At 39.8% G+C, this 20,461-nt stretch overlaps 1 pseudogene; it reads right to left on the bottom strand.

Annotated features, from left to right (window-relative positions):
- LOC142433190 (RNA-binding protein 48 pseudogene) overlaps positions 1-20,461 on the bottom strand; it is a 191,001-nt pseudogene that overhangs the window by 126,003 nt on the left and 44,537 nt on the right.

Below are 20,461 nucleotides of genomic sequence, written 5' to 3'. Positions count from 1 at the left end.
GTGATATGCAAATGACACAGCCTTGCTTGCTGAAAATGAGGAGAATTTGAAGCACTTGCTACTGACAATCAAGGACTGCAGCCTTCAGTATGGATTACAACTCAATGTAATGAAGATCCATGATAAATGGAGGAAAGATGTAAATAGTCGAGGATTTTGTCTTATTTGGATCCACAGTCAATGCTTGTGGAAGCAGGAGTTAAGGGATCACTCACTGCACTGGGTCGGTCTGCTGAACAAGACCTCTTTATTGTAGTGAACAGCAAGAATGCTACTTTGAGAATTAAGGTGTGCCTAACCCAAGTCATGATATTTTCAATTGCCTCCTATGCCTATGAAAGCTGGGCATTGAATAAGGAAGACTTAAAAAGAATCTTGAATGATGGTGCTTGCGAAAAAAATATTGAGAGCGCCATGATCTGCCAAAAGCACAAACAAATCTATCTTGGAAAAAGTAGAGGCAGCATGCTCCTTAGAGGCAAGGATGGTGAAACTTGGTGTCATGTATGCTGAACTTATTATCAGGAGAGGCCAGTCCCTGGAAAAGGACAGCACGCTTGGTAAAGGAGAGGGGCAGCCAAGAAGAGGAAGACCCTCACATGCTGGATTGACACAGTGACTCCAATAATGGGCGCAAATGGAACACTTAGGAGGATGACAGAGAACCAATTGATGTTTTGTTCTGTTGTACAAAGGTTCATTATTAGTCAGAACCCACTCTATGACACCTAACAATAACAACAACATATGCCTCTCAGGACTATCATTTCAGGGGTTTATGTGGAATCTGTAGTTCCAGAAATTCTAGATTCCATGATAGTTTGAATTTCATTTATGCATGTTACCTTTTTCTCAGGATTCTTCCGTAGGATATGATCAATCTCTTCACTGGCACCATTCAGTTCTCTGGTCTCACAGGAAGCAGTTGTTCATGGAGGCAATCAGCCACACATTTCATTTCTTCCTCCTACTCCTGAAACTCCTCCTTCTTCTATTGCTCCAGGCAAACAGACCAAGTATACCTTGCAAGCTTCAAAGTCCCCATCCACTATGCAGTGAACCAGGAGATATAACAGAAGCACTAGACATGTTTAACTGGCATATCCCATTAAACCATGACCCTGAACTTCTAAACCAAGGAACCAAATTCCATGAGGTGCTTTGTTTTTATGAGCAGCGTGGCAGCTACTTTTTTGTTGTAAAACTATTTCTGCCACACAACTCTTCACAGGCATATAACATCCTGACAATGATTACATGGATTGCTTGTGCAGTTTCACCTTTAAGCAGTGTTGATTTTTCCATCCTCGTAAACCTAAAGTCAGTTTTCCATAAGCGGTAACATCCCCTTTCCTCCTCCCTCCCACCACTGGTAACCATTAGTCTTTGGTGTCTATGTAGTTGCCTGGTTTTGTCTTTTTATACGATAAGTAATTCACGAAATATTTGCAAGTGATTTATTTTAGTCTGCATAATGGCGAAATACTTACGTGTCATCAGTGAAAGAAGTATAAAGACATACGGGCAACAGGCATGGTTACATAGTAGAGTGAGGAAATGGAGTCATTCATGTTATTAGTTGACCTTAACTCATAGTCTTTCCCCCTACCTACCTCTCTCCTATACATGCCTAATGTTAGATGATTGGTAGCTAGGCCTTTTTATACCGGTCCTGTAAAGCAGGAACAAAGATAATAACCTGGTGAACTCTACACGTAAATCTTCCTCTTCCTCGCTTCAAGTTCTTTTTAGGAGAAATTACTTATTGTCCCTTAAAAGGGATAGCCTTGCACAGGCCAGGAGGCTTCCCCTTCTGGATTATAGATGATGGCACCATAGAATAAGCACTTAAACCATACAAAGCTTGGCCTGAAAAAAATCATTCGTTGGTCAATCATATTTCCTCTCTTAGAAATCTGAACTGGGAAAATGAGGCAGTTAGTATCAGGAACTGATACTATCAGAAACGAACTGACTATATGTTTGTATATATATCTATTAGAAACTAACTGACTATATGTTTGTATGATATATATATATATATATATATATAGTATACATATATATATAGAGTATATATATATATAGAGTATATATATATATATAGAGTATATATATATATATATATATATATATATATATATATATATATATAGAGAGAGAGAGAGAGAGAGAGAGAGAGAGAGATCCTAATGATTTAGAATTAGTGGCCAAGAGAACTCATGGCAGACCAAATTTTGAGACAACAGAGAGCTACAGAGAAGCCAAAGGCAAGAGCTCATGTGGCCCTGTGAGAGACTAGAGAACAGTTCATCCCCAGAGGACCCCCCGGCTTTCAGTTATTCAGTGTCCGTGTATCCTCACAACTGCCTCCATTTTTTTGTGAGTCCTGTGTTATTCTCGGCTTCTCACCACCTGGGGAGCTCAGTGGAAACTTGGGGTCATCTTCAGAGGGCTCCATTGCTGGTCAGACTTATGGAGGATGTATGTGAGCCCCCTCCCCAACACAGTTTCTATGTCTCGCACAAAGCCGTCCCTATTAAGAATGAAAAGCAGAGTGTCAGAGCAAATGCCGCCACTGAAACCAACTTTTGAAAAATCGTTTAAAATACCACATGTCACTGCATTCATTCATCCTTAGCCATCAGCAATCGCCCTTTGTTGTGTTTGCTTGTCCATATTTAAAGCCCAGTAGAAATTTGAAGCTTCCTCTGGACCCTGAAAGATTTTCTCGACCTTACATTGGAAGGCCACCCTGGAAAGACTATGTGAAAGGAAAGTGGTTCCCTCCCAGGCAGATTTCTCCAAGAAGAATTACAACTGCATTTACTCAAAGGCGACATCTCGATGCACATATGAAGGGAGACAACTGTCACCGAATAGGGTAACAGAGACAGAAGGCAAAACAGGCACTCACTCAGACAATCATTCTGTGTTTGTTTTTATGAGTAAAAGAGGGAAATGTGCTCAGAGCAGCTGTATAAGACTGAGCGTGAGTAATTAAACTGTCTACAATGCCTCAGCAATGGCTGTTATAAGAAGCTTCTAAAATGAAGGAGACGCCAGCACCAGTCTGCCTGCTTACATGCTGAGTCAAAGAAATGGAAAATCCCTTGGGGAGATGTGCACATTTGATTGGTTCTGGAGGAAGTGCTGCTGATTGAAAAGTGGCAGGTGGCATGTTCTTATCAGGGTAAATGCCTTTTGAATCCATTGACAGGTACCTCAGGGGACAAAATTTGAACCAAGTTAAAGGACACGAAGGACGTTTTTCTTCTTGTCTTATTATCAAGAATACAAATATTGGTGCTTGAAAAGGGACGGTAGTTCTCAAACTTTTAAAAATTTCCAACCCATTTTCCTTTTTGACAAAGATAAAAATCTCACTCCCTCCCTAAATTTTATTTGAAATTTCATAATCAATTAAAGGTGATTTAATTTCTTTTCAAGCTAAGCATTTTTCCCTTTAAATTTGCTAGATAGGTTAACAAATATGTTTCTTGAATACCTAAATATATACTTAGCCTTTGTGTTTATTTATCTCTTTTGCACACACATATGTAGACATAGACACCTATCTTTATTGATCTATCTGTCATCTATCTATCTATCTATATAATCTATCTACAAGTGTGGAGCTAGAGGCCATGAAAAATTATAAAAAGGCACAAAAATTGTTGTCGCATATCTTTCTGGACAAGACTTTCACATCCATATTTCCTGTCACTGCAAATGTGATTTTATATTCAATTATAGAGAAAATGATGTAATTATAAGGTGAAGGAGAGAGAAGTACAACTGAGGAGAGACAGCTTTCAGTTGTTTCTGCCAGAAAAGGCTGCTTAGCATTCGGTCACAGAGTTGTCATGTCTTGAACAAAGAATAAACACTACAGCTTCAGAATAGCTACTCGTCCCAGGAAAAACCTCCAAAATTTCCTTGTGAATTCTGTAAACTCTTTCTCTTCAGTGTTGGTAATGAGAACTCATTGGAGAGGACTCAGTTGTTTTGGACGTGCCAGTGGATATATTTAAAAGTATGAACCATCTAATATACCACTATTGGTCTCTACTTATTCAGAACCAAAATAAAAGAAGAAAGCCAAAGGCTCCAAGAAGAGACTAATCTACAGGACACATAGTATATACAAACCCTCACCTCATTCCCTGAGACCAGAATTAGATGGTACCTGGCTCTCATTACTGACCATTTAATGGAGGCCATAACAAGCAGATCTTCATAGAATGGGAGAAAAACATGGAACATAACCTCTAATTTAAAAACAAAAACAGACTAGCTTAGCCTGAATGACTTCGCAAGAGTATTGCCCTGAGCTACTCTTCAAATCTGGAACCTTTAATCACCCCGAGGCTACCTTTTAGCTAAATAACTAATTGCTTCAAAAGGTAATAACACCCACGAGTACTGTACCCTTTAAAACCACCTACATGAGACCCAACATTTACCAATTACTTTGAAGAAAAGATGAGAGTTTAAGGGGGCAGGGAAACTGGATCAACGGAAGATGAAAAACCAATATGGAAACCAAATGCTCACACATTATACAGAACATAACCAAACCACTGAAAAATAAGTAGACGTTGTTGAATGAGAACTTAAACAGCTATGAAAACTGTTACTGAAGACGCAATAAAACATTATGTTTTAAATAAATAAAAGAATGTGAAGAAACCTCAACTTGGATTATTTCCCATGGTGAGGGAGAAGACCAATCAGTTCCTGCCACATGACATTATTCTATGGTTGTCCCCTCAAATTAACAGACACTCTTAGAAGAGTGGTCAGTGAACCTTACTGGAAATCCAAGTGAAGAGGTGGATGTCTGTCTAGGAGAAAGTGTGGGGCAGCTTGCCATTGGGGAAAACATTCAACATTAAGTCTATAGACCCCCACCCCAATGGGAGAATAAGCCCAGTACCATGTTCCTAATTGAGCACTTTTCACCTCATTTTTATTTAGTCCTTGGGGACCCAGGCCATGTCCTATATACAACTAGGAATTTAGACTCTTCCCTACAGAGATACACTACATCCATCATAGAGAATCATAGGCCACACCAGAAGGATCCAATTTGGAACTCCCACCAAGTGAACCAGACTTTATCTTTACCACACCTGTAGTAGATTAAAGGAATTGATATACTCCATTCGGTTCAAGTCTGAAGTGTTTTAGTGTGAGGACATCAGATGACTATTTTCTCAAAGTTATGGACGTGGAAGTCATTGGACTTTGGTTCAAAATGCTTGTTGAAGGTGACCGATAAATGGCAACTCAAAGACTCCCATATATTTTCTATTTTCATACTCTTTGCCTTTATTTGACATATTGTAGCCCAGCAGATTTAGTTCTGCCTTTGTGACTCAGCATTATTGAACGCTTTGTCCTATCTCTAACCCTCGTAGCTGTGTAAATGGTATCCGGTCCCTTCAGTTCGTAATGTGTACAAATAAAACAATCTAGGTGCTTGGGTATAAACTGTCCTATACCTGTATACTTTCTTTTTTCGACAGTGTTGTAAAATCCATACCACTGGTTAAATTAAAGGTAATATCAATAGAACTGCCATATGCCTCATGTGGATAATATATAATGTTTTCCAATAAAATAGCAAAGGTGTCTCTAAAGTGAACCAGGGACATATATAAAACATAGAATGTCTTTTGAGCTCATACTTAGTCATGACCTTAATCTAAGAACAATTAGTTTGATGACATGGCCCTTGCTGAAAACTTGTCCTTGTGAAGTGGTCACTAAAGTTATAGGTGCTATAGCAAACTGTGGTGAAGGAAGCAGATGGTGCCGCCTTATCAGAAAGAATGGAGTATGGCGTTGGTTAAAGGCTTGTCTTATAACCAGCAGCCATCTAAGTGAGGCATCAGCTAAATCCACATGGAAGAAGCACACCAGCCTATGTAATCCAAAGATTGTAAATAATAAAATCAAAATCCAGAAACGGGAATGATAGCAGAGGTTAAATTCTGAACTCCTGGTTTACAGAAAGCTATACAGTAGAACAGTAATACTCAACCGCATCAGTACTCGACATAATTGGGTTTTGATGTGAAATATCTAGAAAATTTTGCATCAGAGCTCGAACAAAACATCGTAATCCAACCTGACACACGCGATTTTTGTCAACAAAGGCAGTTCATGTTGAGGTCACTTGGCGTTAGTTGGTTGTTAGTATGCATTTTTTAAACCTTTTGTGGCTGTGTTCCAAATGCTTTGCTATAATTTCCTTAGGTTTTCTTTGTGGCCTTTTGTACTGTTTTTAAAAAGCTTGGGTCCTAAGAAAGAATTTTTTGAAAAGAATCATCATGCTTAGGAACTGGTTAACCGTGTTATTGATATTGTTGGTAATAATTTAGTAAACCCTTTTAGAAAACAGTTAAGGAAATGCCAACAGCAGACCACATTAGACAGAGTTTTTTTTTAGAGAAAGCCAGCCAGGTCCTAGTAAAAAAAGACAAAGATGTGAAAAAAAAAAACAAAAACAAAAAACCCCAATGACTCTCTCTCCATCCCTCCTCTCCATGTCCGTGTCCACAGATCCAGATCCTCATCAGTCTCAAGGGATGGGCCCTACCGTGGTTCTTAAAAACCTTTTTCATGTTGTGTTTCTTATTTCAATTATATTATTTCACTCTGAACTTATTTACTTTGAAATATCTGTGTCATATTTTCCATAAAATGGCAAGGTTAACATAAAAACTTGGTGGTCGAGAGCGGATTAATCCGTTTCCAGTTATTTCTTAGGGTAAAAATTGATACAGAACTCGACTACATCGCATCTCGACGCTCCTTGTAGGACGGATTCACGTCAACATCTGGGGTTCTACTGTCAATGGCAGTGAAAGTTCCAAACCCATTTTCAGGTGCCCCATGTGGACTAAGCTTCTGGTGAATTCCCCATTGTTGTTGGATTGTTTATTTTGATTTGCTATGATTTTCTGTATACAAAATCCAGGATAGGTAAATATATAAACACAGCAACTAGAGGTTGGCAGGAAATAGGGAGCTAACAAGGAAGAAGAAATGTCCTGACAATGATTGCGGCGATGGTTGTAAAACTTTAAGAGCGTGATTGAACTATTGAACTTTATGACATGTGAATTATGTGTCAATGAAACTTTTAGAAAAGAAATCAAAAGAAGCAGAATATTTCAAAACACTAAAATCATATGAAATGCAAATTTCATTTACCATAAATAAAGTTTTATTAGGAATTAAAAAGAAAAAGATTGTGAAGAGACGGATGGCAAAATTGACCACACCCTTTTCAGGAAAAAAATTACTCAGTGCCCACTCCTGGCAATTAAAAACTTTTGAATTCTAGCCCATAATCCAGGATAAAGTATAGGTATCTCATTTTGCCGCCCCCCCTGGGTCATTTCAGCAACCCCCAAGGGGCATATCACCCAATTGGAGAAACATTAGTTTGTGATTCAACTTTTTATTTTTTAAATCATTTTATTAGGGGCTCATACAACTCTTATTACAATCCATACATACATCAAGTGCGTAAAGCACATCTGTACATTCATTGCCCCCATCATTCTCAAAACATTTGCTCTTCACTTAAGCTCCTGGCATCAGCTCTTCATTTTCCCCTCCCTCCCTGTTCCCCCTCCCCCATGAACCCTTGATCATTTATTATTTTGTCATATCTTGCCCTGTCCGACGTCTCACTTCACCAACTTTTCTGTTGTCTGTCCCCCAGGGAGGAGGTCACATGTAGATTCTTGTAATCGGTTCCCCCTTTCAACACTCCCCTCCTTCCCCCCTCCCAGTATCTCCACTCTCACCACTGGTCCTAAAGGGATCATCTGCCCTGGATTCCCTGTGTTTCCAGTTCCTATCTGTACCAGTGTATATCCTCTGGTCGAGGCAGAATTGTAAGGTAGAATTGGGATCATGAGAGTTGGGGTGGGGTGGGAAGGAAGCATTTAGGAACTAAAAGAAATTTGCGTTTCATCATTGCTACACTACACCTGACTGGCTCCTCTCCTCCCCACCACCCTTCCATAAGGGGATGGCCAATTGTCTACAGATGCGCTTTGAGTCTCCACTCCACACTCCCCCTCATTCACAATGATATGATTTTTTGTTCTGATGATGCCTGATACCTGATCCCTTCGACATCTCGTGATCGCACAGGCTGGTGTGCTTTTTCCATGTGGGCTTTGTTACTTCTGAACTAGATGGCCGCTTGTTTACCTTCAAGCCTTTAAGACCCCAGATGCTCTATCTTTTGATAGCCTGGCACCATCAGCTTTCATCACCACATTTGCTTATGTACCCATTTGTCTTCAGTGATGGTATGGTTTTTTTTTTTGTTGTTGTTGTTCTTTGATGCCTGATAAGTGATCATGCAAGCTGGTGTGCTTCTTCCATGTGGGCTTTGTTGCTTCCAAGCTAGATGGCTGCTTGTTTATCTTCAGAACTTAAAAAAAAATCTTTTATTGGGAGGGTCATACAACTCTTATCACAATCCATACATACATCAATTGTATAAAGCACATTTGTACATTCATTATCTTCATCATTCTCAAAACATTTGCTCTCCACATAAGCCCCTGGCATCAGCTCCTCATTTTCCCCCTCCCTCATGAACCCTTGATAATTTAGAAATTATTATTTTGTCATTTCTTACACTGTCAGACCTCTCTCTTCACCCACTTTTCTGTTGTCCATTCACCAGGGAGGTGATTGAACTTTATCAAGGAGTCTGGGTTGAGTCCAGGCAACTACCTTGAATTCCTGACTTGCTCCTGTGTGGACAATTATTGCAATGTGCCTTCCAAGATGATTTCTAGTCTCTATCTCATTGAGAGAGTGATATTTTAACCTGAGCTAGACTTTTAAAACAGATCTTAGGTTGATTTTTTTTCATATATCATCATTGTTTTATATGCCAAGTAAAGTTGGCAGAACTTGATGAAAAGCAGACAGAATGTGAGGAATATTTTAGTTTGAGTCCTTAATCAAGAGATAAAATAGAGTAACAAGAAAAGAATGCACTCTTACCAAGGCCTAGACCTGGCCTGCAGCCGAGCTTCTTATTGTGCCTGTCAGCCACTCTGCCATCTCCCCACTCTGCCCTGTTTTTATTTGCTTCTGCTGCTCTATATTCACAGCCAAGTCTGGAGTGTTTTAAAAGCTCACCATGTGCCCTGAGGCTCTTTATCTGGAAATGGGACAACATTGGCCACTTAACATTGCTTCCCTCCATGATCATTCTCTTTTGAGCTGAGTCAGTGTCCTATAGGTCTGTTTGGGTTCCCTTGCTACTTCCATTGGCTTGTGGGTATATATGATGTAGCCTGCTTTGGGTGTCAGGGGGTCTACAAATCAACGGAAGTAGGAAGAGAACCCCCAAAGATCTGGTGGTGTGGTGAGGCTTCCTAGGTCTGTAGAGATGGGCAACTATACCCTGTTCTATAGAATCACTATAAGTTGGAATCGACATGATGGCAGTGAGTTTGGTTTTTGAAGAACCTTGAGGAAGCAAGTCCTTTGATGTTTTCTTTTGACTTGCATTTGCCTTCAGCCTAATGGGGGCCACAGACGAAATCATTCCAGCATCTCAGTGTTGACTAACTCCTTTGTCCTACCTCTTTTCCAGATACCCCACAGAGTTGTTTCAGTCTATGCCATTTTGTGCCAAAGGCATTACAGGTGAACCTACTGGCAGCCTTAGGAGATAACCAAGCTAGACATTCAATCTTTAAAACTTTGGTGTGGATTCCCTACAGGATCAGGGTCAAGGTCACAGTCCTGGCAAGGGCAATGGGTTTTGACTTTGTGGCTCTCACATGCTGTAGCAATGCAATGTGGTACATATAGACAGATACTTCCACACCACTAGGAGCTCAGCCCTGAAAAGCGTTTTTCTTTATCTTCTCTTCAGACATCAAGGTCTAATTCATTATGTAATTTTCTCTGTAAATTTGATTCGTCCACCACTCCCAAGGTAATTTTTCCTTAATACAGGTTGCAGATAGACCACAATATGGCGACCAAATCTCAGAGATTTGGGTTTCTGTCTCATTTCTGTTACACATCTATCTCAGTTGAGCTGTATCTTTGCTGGAAGGCATCTTCCCTTTGGGTCTAGGCTGTCAGAGCAGCCTTTATCTGGAGCATTGCTGGTCACTTGGCATAGAGGAAAGAGAAACCCCCCAAAATGCATTGCTTTGGAAATCAGACAATTACTCATGGCTCAGAAAAGTCATGTGTCAATTCTGATCACATTTCATTGGCTGCAAGAAATCATATGTCACTAGTCCATGGGATGAGGAAGAGGAGGAGCTGGCATTTTGAATCTTAATAACAAATCAATCCGACAATTCTGCAAAATACTTTACCTATATTGGCATCACATTTGTTTTTATAAGGTTATTGTTTGGACTCCCTGGGAGGCATGGCAGCTGACAAGACACACGGAACTACACTAGTGCTCTGAACTAGAGGAGACACGTAGAGACCCCTGCCAGCACTAAGATGCTTACATTGCTGCTGGATGCACAAGACTTTCCACCTACTGGCCTGTGACCTCCCTGCATTTGGTGTCATTGCATGTGTTTCATGAGTCTGAAGAGGAATTTAAAGATTGGTATCAGACATATGGGCTAATATCAGACTTAGGGGACTTGATCTGGACTGGGCGGGGATGTTTCCTCAATATATTCTTTGATATAAGTTCTCTATTATACACACAAAAGTTATTGTTTATGTATCTTTTCTTTCTGGATTATGGCTTTCTTGAGGGGAAGGTATCTATTTATCTCTAGAGTTCACACGACACCATCCAGATACATAGACTCACTGTCTTCTAGTCAACTGGTGCTGTAGTGGATTACTCATTGGGCTGTGAATGGCAAGAACAGCAGTTTTAAAACCACCAGCTGTTCTGTGGAACAAAGATGAGGCTTTTTACTCTGGTAAAGGGTTACAATCTCAGAAACACATAAGAGAAGTTCTACCCTCTCTCTCTATAAGAGTTCTACTCTACCAATCTAAGGTTGTTATGGGACACATAAGAGCTGCTTAATAATTATTTGTTGACTAACTGGATAGATGAATATTTAATTTACTTGAATTTTATTGAGACATGAAAAAATCCTAATATATTTGAAATTGTTCAATGTCTTGGGAAAAGTTGGGTGAAATATCTTTACGGTATCTTTTAGACCTTATGTTTCTGAATTATTTTCATGAAATATAAAATCTTGGGGAGCCAGTTGGCATCATCATTAGTCACTGGCAATCATCCATTTGACACCAGCAAAAATGCAGGCTTGCCTGGTTTCGCATAAGAGCTCTAAGTTAGTCAAATGCCCGGCAGTGAAAATGCATCATTGTCTTTTAAGTTCAGAGATGACCCAGATGATGTGCAACATTTCTGTTTGGATGTGGAGCATCAATCTCGAACATGAAAAGTGAACCTCTGAGCTCAAATTTAAATTTGCTCATAGGACATGGCTACTTTTGCACACAGACCATGTAAGTGATAGTGCCTTAAGTCAGGGTCCAATATGTCCCTGATAAAATCAGTACCATGTTCAGTTCATGTATGGTAGTTCATGTTGCTCTAATACTCTCCCCAGGAAATATACTGGCTTCATTTATTCAACAGAAATCTATGAATCTATGAATCAGATACTGGCTTTTAAGCATTATAACTTCTCTCAATTAGTTCATAATCTATGAGTAAAGACAGATAGTAAGCCAAAAAATTACAGTGTGCTGTGATAGGTACCACAATAAGAGGCATTACCAGGGCCCACAGTTGTGGGCCATCTCGATTAGATGGAGGTGGTCAATAGAAGAGGGCATAAGAATCACAAAGGATAAATGGGTGTTAATCAATATGTAACTGGGTGATAGGTCTTTGAGACCCAGGAAATATTTATCTCTGCATGATATATAAAACAGAGGTGAGAAAAATCATTTGAGACCGTGTGAGATGACAGGAACCTAGCATGATGAGTCTAGATTATACTGGAGAGATGAGGAGGGTCTTGTCCCTGATATTGATAGAGGCACTTGGCTTAACTTTGGGTTTTACTATGGCAATTCAAGTGGTAGAGTAGAGCATTAGGCATGGCTGGACAGAGGACATTCTTGGTGGGGAGACATGATAAGGGCTAACTCCTTAGACATTGGCATGTAGTGTTGAAAGAGAAGTCGGTGATAAGAGGCAATTGAGATAGGTCCTGACTGCTTTCATGTGGTGGTGGGGTTGTAGAAAAGGGAAGGGCCCTGTCTTAGTTTTCTAGATTTGTATTTCGATAAGACCCAAATACCACAAACCTAATGCCTTTAAAGAGCACGAAGTTATTTGGCCCACAGTTCTGGAGGCTAGATGCCCGGATGCAGGATGGAGCAGGAGGGCGATGCTTTCGCACTGTTGACTCAAGGGAAGATCCCTCCTTGTCTTTCAGTCCCTGTAGCCTTGGAACATTTTTGATGCTCCTTGACTTGTCTGATTGTATTTCTGTGACCGTCCTTCGGTTTATGACAACACTCAGAAGGGAATAAGATGAGGACTCACCCTAAATAATTGACTTCATTAACTGATAACATTTGCCAGGAAAAAACCTTCTTTCCCCAAACAAGGGCATGTTCACAGTGAAGCAGTTAGGCCTTACATATAGTTCTGGGAGGAACAATCTAAGGCATAAAAGAAAGGATTAAAAGAGTCTAGGAAAATTTGCAGTAAATAATAGTATCAAGCACTCAGAGGAGACAAACTAGCAGGTTAAGGCAGTGAAAAGGACGACAGGTGGTGGTGGGAAGTGGAAGGAACAGTTTACAACTATGGGGCTTCTAAGGCTTTGAGGGCATCTAAATGGTGATATCGAGTAGTCTAGTAGGTAACAGAATAAACAGGATGGGAAATTAAGAAACCTTAAGAACATTTTCTTCTTCCTTGTACTCAATGTTATTTACATAATTATTTTTATCTGTGCCTAAAATATACACAACAAAACATTATCCAATCTAACAACTTCTACATTGATTATACTCTTTGTGTTGTACAACCATTATTGATATCCTTGCCCAAATTATTCCACCACCATTAACATAAACTCCTTGCCCCCTAAGCAAAAATTCTTTTTCCTTCATCCATGGTAACCATTGGTCAAATTTGATTTCCCTTTTTTATTTTTTGGTAGTTTTCTTGATATAATATTCACATATCATACATTTCCATAGTGAAACCACTTGTATATACATCATCACAAACATTTCTAATGCTTCCCCCCCTCCCCCATTCATTTTTGCTCCCCAAATCCCCTCCCCCTCGCCCCCTTCCACCCCCCCTGATAAACTATTGCATCAGTTATTGTCTCTATGCACCCATTCCTTCTGTGCTTCACACACAAGGAAACCCAACAGAAACAATGAAAAACCAAACCAAAACAAAATGGCAATAAGGAAAAAAAATGAAGATAAATAAAAAGAAAGAGTAAGAAAAGAGAGACCACCATCAATATTTAAAAAGCCAGAGAAGAAATTTCTGTCGTTGAACAGGTGAGCAATACTTGAGCCTAGAGTACATTCAATTTGGGTCAAGAGGGAGGTCAACTGACCAAGTAGCATATTACACCATGATTCTATCCACCACAATCAAGTTGACCATAATCTCTGACCGTGAAACTGCTCGTGTTCCTTGCCTGTGACTTGAGACAATCTGCCAGAAACGTAATCTGACGAGGTACTCTGAAGCTGGTTTGGGGTTGCTGCTTTTCCTCCATAGCCTTCTACAAAATGGGTGTTCACAATTTAAGCTCTGATACTTTTTCCATCTTCATATTTGGATGTTGTTATCTATCATCCTTGAATCACACCGACTGGTGTGCTTCTTTGATGTAGACATGGTTGTTGCCTCACTTAGATGACTGCTTGTTTGAAGACAAGCCCTTGAGACCCCAGATACTATTCCATCTGCTTTCTTCTCCACACTTTGCTGTTGCACCCTTATCTTCAGTGATCATTTCATGAAGGCGAGTATCAAGCAGGGCCCTGTTGTAAGAACTGTTATTAGATTGTGACTAGAATTAAGTGGAAGCCCAGAAACCACGTGCTTGTCCACCAGTTATGAATGACTCTGGTTTACTTTGACAACAATAAAACCAACCACCCAAAAGGCATAGAAACAAAGAAACAAAAAAGTAAAACACTGTCAATCATCCCCCTGGTGTATAAGGCATTTTCATTGATAACATCAATAATTTATCTAATGACATCGAGTTTAAGATACGGTTGATATGAAGAGTTTATGTGAGTATAGTTCAACTACAAGCTGAAATCCATGAGTTGTTGCTTTGTACAGATTGATTTCTTAATTGATTGAGCTCTGTTTACACAGAGTATGGGGGTTGGTGCTAGGGGAAAGTTTCCTATATTATTTCTTATAAGTGCAGATCCTTGCCTATCAGATTAAAACCTGTTTTATTATTTCAAGGGGAGCATTGAGGTGCTAAATATATGGTGGTTCTGGGTCCCCTTTCATTGGGCCCCCACTAAGCCAGGGGTCCCAAGATGAGAAACATTTTCTACAAGGTTAAGGAAAAGAAAAGGCAGGTATTATTTTCTGTTTTGTTTTTAAAGATAGAATCTCTTATTTTCAGAGTTCAACACTGCAGTTGCATCCAGGATCAATGCAATCGCTCTTTCATTATTCTGTATTATGTTTCTGATGGATTTGCTCAGCAGTTGGAAAAGCAGTTGAGTAGACTATGTAAGTGTTCTTTTTACTGAGAACTACCTGATACAAATAGATTATATAATAAGACCATCTATGCTGTGGAATTCAGTGTGTGATGGCTTGACCTACTGAACATGCTCTGGGCCTCACATAATCCAAAGACCATCAGCTTAAACATAGAAAGAAATCAATAGGCAAGACTAAATTTGCTGCCGGAGAACACTTACTTAAAAGATAAATGTATCTGAACACATAAATCCTTCTGAAAATCAAATGACGGTATCTCACAAAATAGGCCTGGCATTTTTTGATGTCCATTAAAAAAAGTTGGGTTTGTATTTCACGCCATTAGCACATTAAATTGCAGATGGCTTAATGTTTTTCCCCCTGAGGAGATTCTTTGCATGAGTTAAAGCCAGTCAAACAGTGAGTCACGAGTTGGAAACAGGGCTGCAAGGTGGCTCAACTTATACCACGAACCACTGGTGGCTCTCATTCTGGTTCTGATTCTCACCTGGCACGTCAGCCCAAGGAGGATGAAGATGATGTCATCACTCTGTATCCATGACCATCCCAAAGAAACATATTTTTGCCCATGCCTTTTCAAGGTCTCGGTACACAGGTGGCATTCATTCCCATGGGTTATGGAATCAGAGCCACCAATGGGCAGGTATGTCATGGGATGGGTAGGGGCTGGCCACCACTGGGCGCCTCTTCTAAATGCTGCTGTAAGACCAGGAGCTTCTGCGCTGCTGCAGAAAGGGGCCACTGCACAGAGCAGAAGGAGGCTGCCAGTGAACTTCGTCTGGAGCTGGTTGTGGTGCAGAGACTGCTCCCATTGGCAGCAGCTCGTTGGGTTACATATTTAAATGTGATAAACAATCCTGTGTAACTCCCACTGCCATCGATTCCTTTTCAACTGTAGGGTTGTAGATTGATGAGAGGAAAACGAGGCAGCGCATTTTGTAAACATACATGTTTTTCTACTTGGCCCGCAAGATCCTACTCCATAAAGGAAAAAAAATCATAAATTTGACTGCATAGAAATAGTGACAATAAACTGGCATGACAAATTACTCAAAAAAGTTAAAAGTTATATAACATGTTACAAGGTCACAATCATATCCTTATTCTGTAAAGAGGTTTTAAAAAATTCATTTAAAAGATATAAACCTGTTAATAGAAAATGAGCAAAGGACTTATCTAGGCAATTTTTAAAAGAAGAAATTCACATGCAAACCAGTAAACAAGAGGAGAAGTACAATTAAATTGATGATATGTTTGTATTGCACTGCTAATGGCAAGGTTGGTGGTTCAAACCCACCAGCTGGGTTTGAGAAAGATAAGGCTGTATGCTCCCAAAACAAATTGCAGCCTTGGAGACCATAGACAGAGTTTCTATGAGGCAGAACTTACTCCATGACAGTGGGGTGTGGAACAAAATGTCAGAGATTAAAAAGACTGCTAATGCCCAGAATGGATAAAGGTTTAGGGAACTGACCATCTGCTACACTCTGAAAGCAGTCTGAATTGACTACCATTTCTGGAAGTCGATTTTGAATTGTGTGTCAAAATTAAAATGTGCACATTAAAAACAAATACTTAAACTGACCAAGGTGGAGGTTTCGTGGTGACGAGTTGAGCTGCTCACCACAAGGTCAGCTATCTAGCCCTCCATTGCTCCCACCCAGAGTTCTGGTCTGGGAAACCTGCAGGGGCAGTCCCACCCAGTCCTATGAGGCTCACTATGAATCAGAATCAACTCGATGCCAGGGAGGTTTGTTCTGGAGGTGTTTTTGAGAGTTTTACATTTCAGAGAATCAATTTTATACTCCAGAGTTTAAACTACTAATCAACCCCCCTCCCCCCACCAATAGTTGATCCTACCCTCTCCTTTGATTTCTTTTCTACCTGAGTTCCTACCTTCATTTCTCCTCCCTGGCCCTCTCACACTTGGAAACCTCTGCAGTTTCTTCCCTTTGGTAGGGCATTCATTGTAATTTTCACCCCTTTGACTTGATAACATTGGTCTCATACAATATTTGTTCTTTTGTGATTGACCAATTTCACACAGCATAATTGTCTCCCAGTGGAACCATGCCATGAGGTCCTTCACGGTTTCCTCATTGTTGCTTTCCGCAATGCGTAACATTCTGTTGTGTAAGTACCAGTGTTTCTCCATCCATTCTGCTACTGATGGGCTTTTGAGTGGTTGCCATCTTCTTGCTCTTGGGAATAGTGCAGCAATGAACATGGCTGGGCACAGCTGTTCATGTTGACTCTCCCTTCTTTAGGGTGCATACTCAGCAGCAGGATTGCTGCATCACGTGGAACTTACGCAGGTGTGTGAGGTAGTGCCGTCACATTTCCCAGGGTTTATGCATCTTTATGGCCCCACCAACAGTATACCAGAGTTCTTACCTCGCCACACCCTCTCCAGCACTTGTGGTTTTCTGTGTTTTTGAACAAGACTGTTATAGTCGATATGAAGTAGTATCTCATCTTTGCTTTGGTTTGCATCTCCCGGAGAGCTAATGTTTGTAAACATTTCTTCATGTATTTTTTGGCCATTTGTATGTCATCTTTGATGAACTGTCGGTTCATGTCATGTGCCCATTTTTAAATTGGGTCGTTCATCTTTTTCACATTAAAGCGCTGTTGTTTTCCTTGTATGTTGTCTCATTGCCAATTTTCCCCACTCTGTGGTGTTTTTTTTTTTTAACTTTTTGGATGAAATATTTTGATGCACATAGTTTCTATTTTTTAGCATCACTGCCATCGATTTTATCACGTACTGTGTGTTTCTTTCATTATATTTAATAGTGTATCTATGTCTTGCAATTAGACCCTTAAGTTTTCCCCTAATTTCGCATTGAGGATCTTTATAGCTCTGGGGTTTACATTGAGACCTTTGATCCATCTTGAGTGAGCTTTTGTTCACTGGGTGAGGTCTGGTCCTGTTTCTTTCTTCTGCAGATGGAGATCTACTTTTGCCAGCATCATTCGTTGAAGAGACTACCTTTTCCCCATTTAATGTTTTTTGGCCCTTTGTTGAAGATCAGTTGTCTGTAAATGGATAAATTTATTTATGTTTTTGACCAATAATAAAATTTCAGATAAATTATATGAATATCCATGTGGTCGTTTATATTAGTGTTGTATATAAAGCAAAAAATTGGCATGGATTATAATGTTATTCAACCAAGAACATGCTCAGCATATGTTAAACTGAAAGAACTCAAGAAAAAATTCAAGCCTCATGTAGAAATATTGAAAGAGGCTATGGGAAAAATATTGAATGATGCAGAAAGCATCAAAGGAAGATGCAAAGAATACACAGTGCTGTACCAAAGAGAACTAGTCAAAATTCCACCATTTCAAGAGGGAACATATGATCAAGAACCAATTGTACTGAAGGATGAAGTCCCAGCTGCTCTGAGGCGTTATCCAAAAACAAGGCTCCACGAATTACTGGAATACCAAGTTAAATGTTTCAACAAGCTGATGAAGCACTGGAAGCACTCATTCGTCTAGTCTAGGAAATTTGGAAGATAGCAGATTGGCCAATTGACTGGAAGGGATCGTATTTGTACCCATTCCAGAGAAAGGTAACCCAATGGAATGCTCAAATCATAGAACAATATCACTGATCTCACATGCAGGAAAAAATCATCTAACAACATTTGCAGAAGTACACTGACAGGGAGTTGTCAGAGGTTCAGGATGGATGCAGAAGAGAACGTGGAACAAGGGATATCATTGCTGACGTCAGAGGGATCTTGACTCAAAGCAGAGACTATCATAAAGGTGGTTGCTTGTGTTTTATTGACTATGCTAAGACATCTGACTCTGTGGATCATAATAAACTATGGACATACTCGAGAAGAATGAGAATTCCACTTAATTATGTGCCTACAGAATCTGTGCATGGATCAAGAGGCATTGTGCAAACAGAACAGGGAAATACTTCATGGTTTAAAATCAGGAAAGGTGTGCCTCAAGGTTTTATTCTTTCATCATATTTATTCAATCTGTATGCTGAGCAGATAATCAGAAAAGCCAGGCTATATGAAGAAGAAGGCACTAGTAGAATTGGAGAAAGTATTAATAACCTGCAACATGAAGATGACGCACGCTTGTTTGCTGAGAGGAGGACTTGAAGGGCTTGCTGATGAAGATCAAAGATTGCAGCCTTTGGTATGGATTATGACTCGATGTAGAGAAAACCATAATCCTCACAACTGGTAACATCATGATAAACGGAGAAAAGATTGACGTTGTCTTGCTTGCATCTGCAATCAATTCTCACAGAAGCAGCAGCTCAGAGATCAAACTATCACAATACATCTGCTGCACAACACTTCTTTAAAGTGTTGACAAGCAAGGGTGCTACTTTGAGGACTAAGATGAGCCTGACCCAAGCCATGAGATTTGCCATGATCGAACATACCTGTGAAAGTTGGACATTGAATAAGGTAGATCAATGAAGTATCAATGCACTTGGATTATGGTGGTAGTGAAGACTCTCGAAAATACCATGGACTGCCAAAAGAACCACCAAATCTATCTTGGAAGGGGTACAGTTGGAATGCTCCTTAGAGACAAGGTTGGTGAGATGTCGTCTCACAATCTTTGGACATGTTGTCAGGAGAGACCAGTCCCTGGTAAAGTGGAGGGGCAGTGAAGAAGAGAGAGGCCCTTGACAAGATGGATTGATGGGTTCAGACTTAAGAACAATCGTGAGAATGGTGTATGACTGGGCCGTGTTTCCTTCCATTGTCCATAGTGTCTTGCTGTGATTCAGAACTAACTCACCAGCACTTAACAATCACCACAACAAAAGGTTCTACTACACATTAGAAAAACAGGTGTTTATTTAAAAGCACACAGTAAAGTTACAGGCCTCAACATGGGACTGTTACCACAACCTACTAAGTAATTTTTTCCAAAAGACTATTGAATAGTGTTTATGGAATGCATACCTTGGGTTTATGTGTATATAAAAAGTTAGAGAGCAGAGAGATTTATCGTGGAGGTAGTCAGGAATTTCTGCAATTTTTGTGTAGCCCGTTTTTTATAGTGCATTTGTATTACTAGAAACTGAAAAGACCCTGAAGATTTGCATTTTAATTGGTATAGAAAATTAAAGATAAAAAAAATTAAAGATGATACTTAAATATTCATCCACATCAGATTAGAGCAGTGATTCTCAACCTGTGGGTCGTGACCCCTTTGGGGATTGAGTCACCCTTTCACAGGGGTCACCTGATTTATAACAGTAGCAAAGTTACAGTGATGAAGTAGCAACAAAATAATTTTATGGTTGAAGGGTCATCACCACATGAGGAACTGTATTAAAGGGTCTTGGCATTAGGAAGGTTGAGAACCACTGGATTGGAGTATCATATATACACTTGATAGTAGTTTTTTGGGGTGAGTAATTCAATGATTTATTCTTTGTACTCTGTTAGTAGTATTCTAACAAGTATAGAAAATGGATAACATTTTCCAAATACTTTTCTTGCATGCCCAAAATAGTAATAATGACTTCAAATAAAAGCAGCTATAATGACCTTACTTGAAATGTGGTCAGAACCTTCATCAATTGAGGGTCTTCTTTGTTGAAGACTCAGGAATAGTCTTGATTAGCTGCCATTCAATAAAATAGGTCACCAAAAAATTGGCTTTGCTAAGTCTTTCCATTTACCTCCCCTTTTTTCCCCT

This window comes from Tenrec ecaudatus, chromosome X (genome assembly GCF_050624435.1).
Source record: "Tenrec ecaudatus isolate mTenEca1 chromosome X, mTenEca1.hap1, whole genome shotgun sequence".
NCBI classification, from domain to species: Eukaryota; Metazoa; Chordata; class Mammalia; order Afrosoricida; family Tenrecidae; genus Tenrec; species Tenrec ecaudatus.
This window is presented reverse-complemented; position numbering and strand designations above follow the sequence as displayed.